The sequence below is a fragment of the Magnolia sinica genome, chromosome 16 (assembly GCF_029962835.1).
Source record: "Magnolia sinica isolate HGM2019 chromosome 16, MsV1, whole genome shotgun sequence".
Lineage (NCBI taxonomy): Eukaryota > Viridiplantae > Streptophyta > Magnoliopsida > Magnoliales > Magnoliaceae > Magnolia > Magnolia sinica.
This window is the reverse complement of record NC_080588.1, coordinates 14,620,320-14,634,849: the sequence shown is the minus strand read 5'-3', so window position 1 is coordinate 14,634,849 and position 14,530 is coordinate 14,620,320.

The following is a 14,530-nucleotide window of genomic DNA, read 5'->3' as shown; positions in this document are numbered from 1 at the left end:
AGCTCTGTTGGAATCACCTCCCCCTGCACATCTGCCAAAGATCGTGCGAATTTCTCCATTGGGCTCGTTGTTGATTGGTTGTTCATCCTTAGAGTTTATGCATTCTTCCCTCTTAGTGATGTTTTCACGCAAGTGTCGGCTTCGATTTCATCCTTTAGATTGAAGTAGTCGCTTATCGAATGATCGTGGTCATGATAGAAAGTACAATATTTTCTCTTATTTTGCTGGTCAACATCGACTTTCATCTTGTTCGGCCACTTCAAGATCCGCTTGTCCTGAACTTCCATGAAGACTTGTTTGGGCGTCGTATTAAGAGGGGTATACGAGTTGAACCTACTATTAGGTTGTTTTCTTGAGCGCTACCCTCTTGGGGGCTCATCATCTTTCTTCCGTTCATTGCTGTCGATTGGGGCGGGCTCTTTTTTAGGCCATTTTTCCTTAGACGAGCTCCCATTCCACTGAGCAGCCCTTTGCAAACTAGCTAGTTCCTCGGTGTTAGAGTATTCCTGGGCTCTGTTGAGGAGGTCGGCCATAATCGTAGGACGATTTTTATTGAGTAAGAAAATAAATCTTCCATCCTGCAGATCTCCCATTAATGCGGTTAGGGTGATCTCCTCTGAGTGTGCTTGCACTTGTAATGCCTTGAGCATAAAACATTTGATGTAATCTTTCAGTAGTTCTCCATCATCCTAGATAACATGGAGAAGGTGGGATGCTAGTTTGAGGCTCTGTTTCCCTTCGATGAAGTTGGCGATGAAAGCTTTGCCGAGTTACTCGAATGAACTGATCGATTGTGGCTTCAATTGTCGAAACCACATCCGAGCCAGCCCGGTCAGAGTTTTTGGGAATGCTCAGCATATAACTGCGGCTGGTGCGTAGTGCAGTTTTATCCATGCTTTGAACGACTATAGGTGTTCGGCGGGATCGGTAGTCCCTGAGTATGGGTTGATCTATGACATTCGAAACATTGGAGGGATATGCGCGATCATTATGTCAGCAGTAAAGGGAGGCTGGGTTTCTTCCAGCATTGCCTCTACTGGGGTAGGGTCATTCGGCTAATAGGTTTACCGCATGTCGCCTATTTGACCTCACAAATCTTTGATCTTGGCTTCCCATGGCCTCTCTCTGTCGACTACTACTTCGTTTGCCGCCCTAGAGGCCTTACCGCGCTTCTTTTTCTCCAACTCATGGTATAAGTCAATCTTCGCTAGAGCGGCGGTGCCAGAGGAAGGCATGGGCTTAGAGGCATTGTCCTGTCTACTTTGGGAGTGAGCAGGCGCCTCAGATGCGCTGTGAATCTCTAGGACCGTCCGTACTGAAGCCTGCTCAGCCCCCTGGGTCAGGCAAGGCTATAATTACTCCAGTAACCACTTCATAGAGCTCATGTTGTTGTTTAATGCCTCGATTTGGCGTTCAAAGGACATAAGTTGACCTCCACGACCGCAGGATCGTTGCTCTAGACCCGCGGGTACGGAATCAGCTTGCATCTGCGAAGAGGAACCTCCGTGGCTAGTTGACTGCTCCGGCCGTACTAAGTCGAGTGCGCCTGAGGAGGCCGAGGCTTTCTTCTTTCCTCTCACCATTACTGGATTGTGATGAAGTAAGAATGACTTTCAAATGTCGTTCCTATAGACAGTACCAAACTGTTGATGCAAAAATCTAGGTAGCCCTCCCTGGCTAGTGAACCTGTACAAAGAACGAACAAAGAAGACCCTGACTGGTGCCGAGGACCCTCCAATGCTAAAGTCAGGGATTTGGGTCTAGTTAGGTGTAAAAGGATTAGGGCTAGAGCTTGCACATACCTCTCCCCTCTAGGGATCTTCTTATTGATAAGTGGGAAGAGGCGGTGGCATAGAGGGAGATCGCCCCTATTTTAGCAGGATAGAATCCTAGTAGGATTCTGAGTTTATACGCAATGGAGATCCTTCTGGATCTTCGGTGAGGAGAACCGTGTTGGATATGTTTCCCGTGATCTTCGGTGTGAATCATCAGCTGACGCACAAAGGGCCATGGTGGGGCTTAGCCTAGTGTTGTGGTCGAGCTCGACTTGATGTTGAGGAGTTGAGCTCTTTAGTCAAGCTCTAGTCTGTTAAGGTCGGGCTCGGCCTATCGTTGGGGTCGGGCGTGGCCTATCCGCCGAGGTTGGGCACGACTTATCCAATGAGGCCGAGCTCAGCCTGAATCTGAGATGGTACTTTCTTCTTGGTCGGTCAAGAGGTAAGTGTTGGACTGTTGGGTCACACCTATTGCTGTTAGAGTGCTTGACCTGGCCTGTTGACGTAGGTCAGTGTATTTTACCCATAACAAATAACTTGATTTGTCTATTTGAAGATTCTACGAAGTTTTGTTAGAATCAAGCTTTAAGAATTTGGGCTTTATGTACACATTTTCAAGGTTTTTGAGTGTAAGTGGAGTGTGTTTAGATGTGTTCATATAATAGATCAAAAGTTTTCTATTGTAACACCCAAGAACTGCCAATAACCGAGTATTGAAAAGTTCGGGGGTGCTACACATGGTTATCATGATCTATGGCTTAGATCATCACTGTCCCATCCACATGGCTAGTGAATTAGGGTTCATATTAGTTTTTTAGGGCACATAGTATAACAACGTATTAATAGTCGAGCCATTAATAAAACAACCATAGAAAGTATCGCTTTCTAATTCTCTAATTTGATGATAAGTTGGACATATTACATGGGACAGAGTTTTTTTTAGAAAAGAAAAAAAAAAAAAAAAAAAAAAAAAAAAAAAAAACTTGCCTTATAAGTGGATACCACCAAATTCATATCCAATTGTGGTGAATGGAAAACCACTTTTAAAACCTATGATAACCTTAATGATTGGCTTGTCATGCCATTTAGATTGTCAAATGCACCAAGTACCTTCATGAGATTCATGAATAAAGTTTTGGGGCCCTTTATTAAAAAAAAATTGTGATTATGCATTCTGATGATATTTTTATATTTAGTTCTTCTAATCATGTGCATTAAGTATTATAAGCTTTGCGAAAGGAAGATCTTTATGTTAGTATTAAGAAGTGTGTAATTATGATCCACATTATAGTCTTTTTTATGCTATGTTGTCTCATCTCAAGGCATCCAGGTTGACAAAAATAAGATCAAAACAATCATGGAGTGGTTAGCTTCGAAATCGGTCACAGAAGTAAGTTGCTTCCATGGCTTAGCAACATTTTACCAACACTGTATTTAAAACTTTAGTTGCATTATTGCTCCCATGACCAATTAAATAAAAATTAAAGACTCCACTTGTACTTAAAAAGCTCAAGAGACTTTTAAGTTAATCAAAGCACATGTGATTACCTTGCCAAATTTTAATAGCATATGAGGTAGAATATGGTGCAATTATATAACTATTAGGATTGACTTAAGCTAAGTAGGATACCCAATAGCCTTCTTTAGTGAGAAACTTAAGGATGCTAAGAGATGTTACTTCACATATGGTGTTGAATTTTATACCATAATTCAAATCCTTCAATTTTTGCGTCACTACTTAATACATGAGGATTTATAATTTGGATTCCAATGTATTCCAAATACAAGCTCCTAAACAATCCCTTAGGATTAAAAATCCACAAAAGAAGCCCTTTTTTTCCTCTCTAAGAGATCAGTTGCAAAGTTCAAAAATTTTGAATCCTCTCCATGTCATCTCTCCTCTCCATAAAGTTACCTTTAAAAAAAAATGCAAGTTGTAAATTTAACATGCTAACCCAATTTCTAAATTCTAGATAAGTGAAAAGAGAGACTGCCAAATCAAATAATTAATTGATAGAACAAGAATCTAAGGATTGAAATACTTCAATTTGAATTTTTAAATTAAAATCCAAGTCAAGTGGCCAAAGCCGAAGGTTGGTCTATATCCAACATGTACACATGGCACACATAATGACTGGACCTACACCATTTTAGTTAGAGCTGGGCGCGGGATGACTCGACACACCTAACTCGACTCGTCCAACTCTTTCAGACCTGACTTGTCCCGAACTGAATGGGTGAGTTGGTTCGAACCGAGTAGGCTTCACGCACCTAATCTAAATTCAAACGGAGTCGAGTTCGAGTTACCTAGTAACTCGACCCAAAACTTGATCCACTCAGACTCGACTCGATCCGAAACAGAATTGACTCAGATTTGGGTATATATATAATTTTTTAAAAATCCTATTTTTTAAGTATATCTAACCTTATACGCTACACCTGACCCTGATCCGATCCCAAACCCTCTCTTCCCCTCCCTTATCCACCTCCTCTTCCAAGCCCAACAACCACCTACCACCATCACCACCCTCCCCTCTCTCTCTCTCTCTCTCTCTCTCTCTCTTCACCCCCTCCCTCCCTCCTCTTCCAAACCCGACAGCCACCCACCACCATCACTACCTTCCTCCTCTCTCTCTCTCTCTCTCTCTCTCTCTCTCTCTCCCTCCTCTTCCAAACCTGACAGCCACCCACCACCATCACTACCTTCCTCCTCTCTCTCTCTCTCTCTCTCTCTCTCTCTCTCTCTCTCTCTCTCTCTCTCTCTCCTCTGCACTCCCTCACTCCATCTCTCAGTTTGAATCAGTGCCAACTCAAACCGACTTGGTACTTTTGATCGAGTCAAACTCGGTTCGGATTAGCCTAGGCTAGACCCAGATTTGGATCGGTTCAGGCATGCTAGACTTGAAACTAAATCAAGTTTGGGTTAGGCCTTTTCAAAACTAGATCGATTCGGGTCAGCCCTAACTCTGTCTGACTCGACTCGATGTCTAGCTCTAATTTTAGTCTACAACAGAACATATGGACATGGGTTGGGTACTACACCCCATCTCTCAAAGCTTGGAACAGGTTGGGGCTCAAGGGGCCCACCGTGATTTATGGGTTTCTCCGTACCATCCATTCATATTTCCCTATCATTTCAGGATATAAGAAAAAAATGAGGTAGATCTAATGCTCAAGTGGACCACGCCACAAAAAGTAGCGGTGATAATGATGTCCACCATTGAAACCTTCCTAGGCCCACCGTGGTATTTATTTTCCATCCAACCTATTCATAAGGTAACATAGACTTGGTTGAAGGTAAAACACAAATATCAGCTTGATCCAAAACTTTCACAGCTCCCAAGAAGTTTTTAATGGTGAGCATTTAACCCCCACTGTGTGGTCCACTTGAGCCTTGGATCTGCTCATTTTTTGGCTCATATCCTAAAATGATATGGAAAATAGATGGATAGTGTAGCTAAATCCATACATCATAGCGGGCCTCTTGGAGCCCTAGTGTATTCCTAGCTCGGGACAAGCACCAAAATATACAGTGGACATGCAATATGAAGTCTTGGTAAGCTTTATCCAACTCAGTAAACTCAATTTGGCCCACCATTAAATGTATGTGGTTTATCCATGTTGTCCAGCTGTTTTTCTAGCTTATTCTAGGGGTTGAGCCCAAAATTAAAGTATATCTAAAGCTCAAGTGGACTACACTGCAAAAAACCATGAAAATAATGATTTCTATAGTTGAAGCCTTCCTAAGTATATAGTGATGTTTATTTGTTCATAAGATCACACGTGCCCCCAAGAATTTATAACCATTAGACTATCAATTCATACTAGTTCCTGTGGTGTAGTCCACTTGAGCTTTCCATATGCTTCATTTTTTGGGCTCAAGCCCTAAAATTATCCAATAAAATGGACAGACGGAGTGAATAAAATGCATAAATCATGGTGCCCCCACATAGTTTACTTAGCATGCATGCTTAGTGTATTGAGTTACTCATACGCAATTGGCTTCCCCATATGAATGGAACCTGATTGCCTCCTACCCAGCTTGGATGATAATCCATTCAAGCAGGCTCTATGGGGCCCATCATGATGTATGGGTTTTGTCCATGTTATCCATCCCTTTAATCAGATTATTTTAAGATATGAAGGAAAAAATGAGGCAAATCTAAAGCTTATGTAGACTACAAAGTATGGATTGAACTCTTATCATGAAAAACTTCTTGAGAGCCACACAAGTTTGAGATCCAACTAATATTTATGTTTTCCTTTCATTCAAGTTAATTTGACTTCATGAACAAGTCAGATTAGGAGGTCATATCATTACAACAAAACAGGGCATCGCCGAAGTTTGGGGGGATCCTTTGTCGATGCTAATTAAAATCGGGCGCCAGCAAAGGATCCCTATAAATACCAAAAAAAAAACCTAACCATTCATTTTTCAACTCTTTCCCTCTCTCTCAGCCCCCGATTCTCTCCCTCTCCTCGCCCCAACTCTCTCTCTCTCTCTCTCTCTCTCTCTCTCTCTCTCTCTCTCTCTCTCTCTGTAACTCCACAAGACCCATATTCCTGGCAATAGAACCACCTTCTGTTGTAACTCTAGCATCTATTCGCAGCGGCTCTCTCTCTCTCTCTCTCTCTCTCTCTCTCTCCTTCTACCAAGCAAGCACTCTCTCAATCAAGTGGCAAAGCAACCTCCATGGCACAATCATTCACGATCTCCCTCTCTCAGATCTCTCTCTTCCTCTCTGTCAATCTCGCGCTTAATTTCTCTCTTGAGATCGAGTATCTTCAATGTTGAAACCATAATTAGGATTTTACAATGTTGAATTCCTAATTAGGGATTTACAATGTTGAAACCCTAATTAGGGATTTACTATGTTAAATCCATAATTAGGGAATTACAATGTTGAAACCCTAACACCAAGTTGCCCATTGATAATTGGAATGGCCATACATCCGGATCATGCTAAAAATGTACACAAAAGATAATACCATTTTCTATTTCTCATTTTCCCTTTGATTGTTTCCTGAAACTGTCGTACAATTTCTTTGGCCCTGTTTGGCAATGATTTTGTATTGTTACTGTTAACTAAAATGAGTCCATACAAAAATCAGTGTTGGCTGCAATGAGATGAACTGATTCTTTGGTGTCTATGAAACAAGGCCTTTTCTATAAAAGGAAATTTTCTTTAATAAAAGTTTAGTTTTATTCTCGTAACATTAGTAGATAATCAAATAGATGTTGCATATATTCACACACTAATTTTTTTCTCTATGTGGGGTTCTACATATATTCACATGCTGATTTTTGGTAGTGTGGTCCACTTGAGCTTTTGCTCTACTTCATTTTGAGGTTCATGTCCTAAAATGAAGTAGCAAAACATATGGATGGCATGGATATAGAACACATGTACATACATCATGGTGGGCCCCACAGTGCCCACTACCGCTCCACCTAATATGTGTCGTATTATAGCAATATATGCTGGCAAACTATCAAATGAAATTCTTACAGTCTTTAGATTCATTTCTAGTTCTCGATGACATCATGAATTTTACCGGCAATAGGGTTCCCATCTATCGTACTGCAAATATGAATGGACTTTAATCATTTACACTTTCTAGATGGAAAAGACAACCCCAGTGAGTAGTGAAGAATTGACATACAAGTACAACTAGGCACCAAATGACTCAACTCGTCCGACTCGTTCAAACCCGACTCAATCCGAACCGATTGGGTGAGTCAGTCCGAACCGACTAGGCTTCTCCAAACTCAAACCAAGTCGAGTCCGAGTTACCCAGTAACTCGACCAGACTCGACAAGAAACTTGATCCGATTAGAATAAACTCGATCCGAAACCCGATTCGACTCGGATTCGAATATATATATATATATATATATATATATATATATATATGGGAAAAGGTACTATACGCTCGACTGTATTATACCTTCCATAAGGTCGAGTGCTGGCGTCATGTTATTCGTCGATGGTGAAAATTTTAAATAAACTGAGAAATTTTATAGGAAAACTGGATAAACAAAATCAGTGCAACTGGTTATTAAAATATCCCTCCACCTCTATCTCTGTCACGCTTATTTTATGCCAAAAACTTTGCACTAGAAACTTACGTGGGGCCTACCATGGTCTTTTTTTGAGAAATCCACCCTATCCATCCATTTTTCCATATCATTTTAGGATAAGAGGCCAAAAATGAGCCAAATTCGAGACTCAAGTGGGTTGAAAACATGAGGATTGAACGTCCACAGTTGAAATATTCATGGGGCCACAGAAGTTTTAAATTAGGATAATATTTTTGTTTTTAGTTCATCTTAGTAGGAATATTGTTATAAATGGTATGGATGCAATTGAAACATCACTTTCGACCCAAGGAGGTTTCAACGGTAGGAATTTCCCTACCCACTTTTTCCTTTAGTGCGGCCCATTTGAGTCTTGGATCTGGCTCATTTTTGTCCTTGTGTCCTAAAATGATCTCCAAAAACTGATGGACGAGGTGGATTTCTCACAAACACTATGGTTGGTCGTGACAAAAAATAGTGCAACCCTAACAACCCAGAGAATTTCTCAATGATAGAATTTCAATTCACATTGCGCAATCGCGGATTAGCTATTGACAGGTTGAGTAGCTGGACTTGCTACTGAAGTGATGTTACCAAGTTCTGTAGGCCCCACCATGATGTATATTTTGTATCTACACCTTCCATCCATTTGGAGAGATCATTTTGGGGCAATATCCAAAGAATGAGTTAAATCCAAAGCTCCAGTGGACCCCAGCACAGAAAACAGTGGGGACAGTGTTAAAAACTTCTAAAGGCGACAAAAGTTTTAGATCAAGCTGATATTTGTGTTTTCTCTTATTTCATGTCTTTTTTTAAAAAAAAAACTTTTGAATAGGTTGGATTTCAAATAAACATTATGGTGGGCCTTGGGATAGTTTCAATGGTGGGAATCACTCTCCCCACTATTTTCTATAGTGGAGTCCACTACAGATTTTTATCTTCCTGATTCTTAAACTCATGCCCTAAAATTATATCTCAAAATGGATGGACAGTGTGGATACAACACATACATCATATTGGGGCCCATAGAACATGGTGACATAACTTCGATAGCCGACTTGCTACTCAACCTATCAGTATCTAATCTGTGTACATCCACTTCCATATTAAAAAGGAACGTAGATTGCGTCTTACCCCCGCTTGGACGGTTATCCGTCCGGGCAAGGCTCTGTCGGGCCCAACATGATGTAAGTGTTTTATCCACTATGTTCAACGATTTTCTCATATCATTTTAATATATGAACCAAAAAATAAGCAGGTCCAAGGCTTACATGGACCACAAGGTGGGGATTGAACGTCCACCATTAAAAACTTCTTGCGAGCTGGAGAAGTTTCGGATCAAGTTGATATTTGTGTTTTCAATTCATCCAAGTCTACATGACCTTATGAATAGGTTGGATGGTAAAAAAACATAACGCTGGCACTTAAAAAGGTTTCAACAGTGAGTGTCATTATCAGTACAACCTCCTTTATTGTGGTCCACTGGAGTTTTGGACCTGCCTCATTTTTAGGATAATAGCTTAAAATGATCTGAATAAATCTTTTAACGGCATGGATAAAACACATACATCACAGTGGGCCCCATAGAGCCCTGCCTGCTTGGACGATGCAATATACATCCTATTAAAACTCATAACAGACTCCAACGCTAGCTACACACAGATTAGCTACAGGTTACATCACCAAGTTCTGTGAGATCCACCATGATGTATGTGTTATATCTATATTGTCCATTCATTTGGAGATATCAATTTAAGGCATGAGACAAAGAATGAGTCAGATCCAAAGCTAGAATGTAACCACCACAGAAAACAGTGGATAGAGTGACACCCACCATTAAAAATTTGTAAGGGGCACAAAAGTTTTCGATCAAGCTGAAATTTGTGTTTTCCCTTCTTTCATGTATGTGTTAACTTATGAATAAGTTAGATCTCAGATAAACATCATAATGGACCTTAAGAAGGTTTTAACAGCGGGAGCAAGGCTTTCGCAGAAAATACGCATGAGAGAGGTGGAGGGATATTTTAATAACTTGTTGCACTGGTTTTGTTTCTCCAATTTCCCTATAAAATCTCCCCATTTGTTTAAAATTTTCATCATTCGACAAATAACGTGCTACCAGCACTTGACCTTATAGAAGGTATAATACGGTCGAGCATATAGTACCTTTTCCCTATATATATATATATATATGTGTGGACGGTGTTGATAAGACCTACACGTAGTCTAAGCTGCTACACTAGCGGGGTTAAGATGCAGACATGGATTTCCTGGAAAGCCTTTCGCAGGAAGTTCCTGCATACATACATACATACATATATATATATATATGTATGTATGTCTGTATGTATGTATATGTATATATATATATATATGTATATATGTATATATATATATATATGTATATATATGTATGTGTGTATATATATATATATTTAAAAACCCTAATTTCTATCTCTAACCCTACCCAGCGCACCCAACCCCAACCCCGACCCAATCCCAAACTCTCTCTCTCCCTCCCTCATCCTCCTCCTCTTCCAAGGTCGGCAGTCACCCACCACCATCACCACCCTCCTCCTCTCTCTCTCTCTCCCCTCCACTCCCTCCCTCCCTCCTCTTCCAAGCCCAACAACCACCACCCACCACTCTCTCTCTCTCTCTCTCTCTCTCTCTCTCTCTCTCTCTCTCTCTCTCTCTCTCTCTCTCTCTCTCTCTCTCTCTCTCTCTCTCTCTCTCTCCCTCCTTCCTTCATCTCTCGATTCAATTTGGTGCCAACTCGACCCAACTCAGTACTTTTGACCGGGTCGGACTCGGTATAGATTAGTCCAGGCCAGACTCGGACTCGGATCGAGTTAAGCATGCTCGACTTGGTACCGAGTTAGGTTGAGTTCAAGTCAGACCTATTTCAAAACTAGATCAAGTCGGGTCAGTCGTAACTCGGTCTGACTCATGCCCCAGCTCTACATAAAAGTCCGTCAGGTTTCTCAGGTTGCTGAAGGCAACGGGTATTTCTCCTGTGAAGTTATTCGAATAATTAAGGCTGCACCAGTAATATATTGGATTATGTGAAAGAAAAATGTTAAAAAAATGTTTGTTTTCACTGTAGACATGTATGCTACTCACTACCAACTGATCATGATCAAACAATGGTGATGAGTGAGGCCCACACCTGCTAATGGGTGTGGACCCTGTAGGGCATTTCCACTCCTTGAAATGATCTTGGAGTCCTCTCAACACCACATTTTGACTGTCAACTAATAGTTTTAAATAGCATAAACAATACACAATTGGTTGATCCTCAGCCATTCTGTTCACCAATGTAACCTAACAATGGCTAGCATATGTTTGCACACTAATCACATTTTCTATTTACGTAGGAGGCAACCAGAACTAATTAAAAAATAAACATTTAAATTTTAGAGATTTTCAATTCAGGTCAGAAATCTCAGCAGCCCTCAAATGTAATAAAGATAAGGGCGCCACTATCTGCACCTACCCTGATTGATAATGGCAACCTTGTTTCAACCTAGTTAATACAACAATACAAATTTGTACTACTGTGTTACCAAAGGTAGAAACAAAAAGTGTCAATGGAAAATATCAATCAAGATGACTTAATATATGAATTCCCTGAAAGATAACCATGAAATGAGAATTAGATCATTATCGGGGAAAAAGAAAAAAGAAAAAAAAGACTGGCAGAACAAAGAATCTTATAATTGCTCTAAGGCCTGCAAATTACCAAGCTCTGGAGGAAAAGGTCCTTGTAGTTCGTTATTTTCGATACCCTGCATAACCCGAAATTGCATAAATAATAGTAGCTAAATGTAATCTCATCTGCATAATATAATGAAAGTTGTGAATTGCATACAGTTTCCTAATCTAGTTTGCATACCCAGTCATTTGGAGGTGAAGTCCACTTGACTAGATGGAACCTGGGCCCGTCCGGCATCGGTGGAATCTGTAGGGCTGATAACGGTTCGTTTATCTTTGCCTACACTATGGGGTATGGTGTGGGTTCCAACAACCAAGCTGAATTTAGAGCTATTTGGGACGGGCTAACCCATTGCCTTTCGCTGGGCCTATCTAAGATCGTGGTGGAATCTGATTCCAGATTGGTCGTGGATATCCTTAATCACTCTTCCAAGCCATCCTCGATTTGGAACAATTGGAGATCGAGAATCTTCAACTTGAAGCAGTTCGGGCAGCTGTCCTTCATTCACACCCTGCGCGAAGGCAATGGCCCTGTAGATGATCTAGCGCACATCGGGAGTGAGTCCCAAGTTTCGTCCTTCTTTCCCCTCTCCACCTCGCTCCTGCCTTCGATCAGTGGATTGTTCCTTGATAAGGTTGGCTTGGGCTTTTTGAGGGCCTCCTGGCCCGGGCTCACCACCACCACACACACCCCCCCCCCCCCCCCAAAGTTTTTATTTTCTATCATTTTTCCTTTTAGGTGGTGTTTAGTCCTTTGGTCATCGTATGATAGGCGAGGCGCCAGTGCCTTTTGTTGAGGCCTGCCTGAATGGCTGTACAGTTTAGTCCTTCTTGAATGATAGTGGGTGGTATCGTTCCCCTTTAAAAATAATAATAATAAAATAATTTAAAAAAAAAAAAATCTAGTTTGCATATAGTTTCCTAATCTAGTTTAGTCAAATGATTTTGTTGATCCTTGCTTCAAGTAGGGTGTTTACAAAACTTAACGTCAAAATTCACTTATATTAGCCTATGATTATATGTGATTATGTGGCGATATGAATATGTTTAGGGTTTAAAATTTTGTCCGTTTCTTTTCCTTTATGCAATGAAATGAGTCAGGAAATAAAAATGGAACCCAAATCAACTAGAAACGGACAAGTCAAAGTAAGTTATACAGATTTGGTCCCCAGGCAAGTGTACTACTAATATTTATATCCATGAATATGATCATAGGATGTTTTTCCATGAAACTGAGTTAGTTCACTATCGATTTTTATTTTTTTTAAAGAACTTACAAGTTGCAAAAGAACGATTGATTTGGTATTATAACGTTAAATCGATATATTTGCAACAAGAAATAACAAAAGGAAAGAAGAAGATTTTTTACATGTTTTCTTTCATATTTCCCAAATTCAGCCCTAGATCTTCGATTCTCCGAAAATGGCTTAAATCCCTTCTTTTTTTTTCAAAGATTGCACAAATCTAGTAGAAAATGGGTTAAAATAGTCACAAGAAGCAAAAATGTTAGAAGGAGAAAGAAAATGGGGGAAAAATGAAAAAAGAGGCCTCAAAAGGGGACTTAGATACACATAACCGCCTTGGGCCACTACACATGGTTATAACGGACTGTTATGGGCCTATTGTAGTATGAAAATTTTGACATGGGTTCTTGTGACCCCGTATTGCCTAACGGCTCGTGCCATTACCACTGCATAACCGTTTTTGCATATACCTTGTTGTAACTTGAATAGCTGGTAATTTTGTTATGCTGGTAGAACTCACGGAACTGCTATTAACGCCAATCCCCCCACCCCTGGTGTAAGGTTGGGGCATCATGCATTCATATTCTTTGGAAAATAAAATTTTGCCGCTTATAGTTTGTTTTGTGGTTTGAATGACTTTAAAACTGCAAGATTTCTATGAGGATCTATATGAGCTGAGCAAGTAGAGAGAGATTGAGAGCCTTAATATCTGCGTGGCTAACCACATGGTAATATACTTAGAATTGCAGTTCTTTAGTATCTGTTCAATTCAATTCTTTCTATAGCTGACAACTTCTTTTGGCAGGTGGGTAATGTATATTTCAGTTTACAGAGGAAGAACATGCTGCTAATGCTTTACTGCAATCTGAGTGGAAGGTTCTATGCTGGTTAGTCTTTTAACTTTTGTCCTTGAATGTTGTATTACTGTCAAATCTGATTTTCCTTGGGTTAGTACCTTTGCTTTCCACTTTACTGATAAAATCCCTTCTCTTATCCTCTAAAGTTTCTTTCAATTCTTATTTCTACTCTAATTATTTCTAACTGAAAATTGTGTTATGGTTGCTCTCCCGAATATAAAATGAAAATCGATTAATTAGAAGGTGTAAGAATTCTATAAGGTGGGCCTTATCAATCAACGGTCTGGATTGTCTTAAGTGTTGGACAGTGTAATTGCATGTACCAGTGGACCCCACTAAACTGTGATGCATCTAGAAAATTGTATAACGAGTGGTGTGCTACAACCTAGGATCTTCACAATCAATGGGATGAAGAGGACCTCATAGCCATTGATCCAACCATCAAACCATTGTCAATTGTACGTTGACAATTGGTTGGAATTTTTTCTAACCACCAATTTGCAATCCTCACAAGTCATCCAATCAGTGGATAGGATCCATGAGATGACTGGCCCAGATGTTGTACATTCATATCACCAATGTGCTACTAGAATACATGATAATTAACTTATACAGGCAAGATGACTTGCATTATTGGTGCCCATTATACTATAAGCAAGGAGAATAGTAATATCAATGTCCATCCAAATAGATAATAGGGCACTTGTTATTCTTTTATGATATGACAATTCTTAATTTGAAAAAAAAATTAAAAATTTCTAAAACTATTAAGAATTGATTTTATTTTTTTTTATTTTGATAATTTTGAAAAAACTGAGAATTTTAAATTTTTTTGATAAATTTCAACAAATTTATAATCTT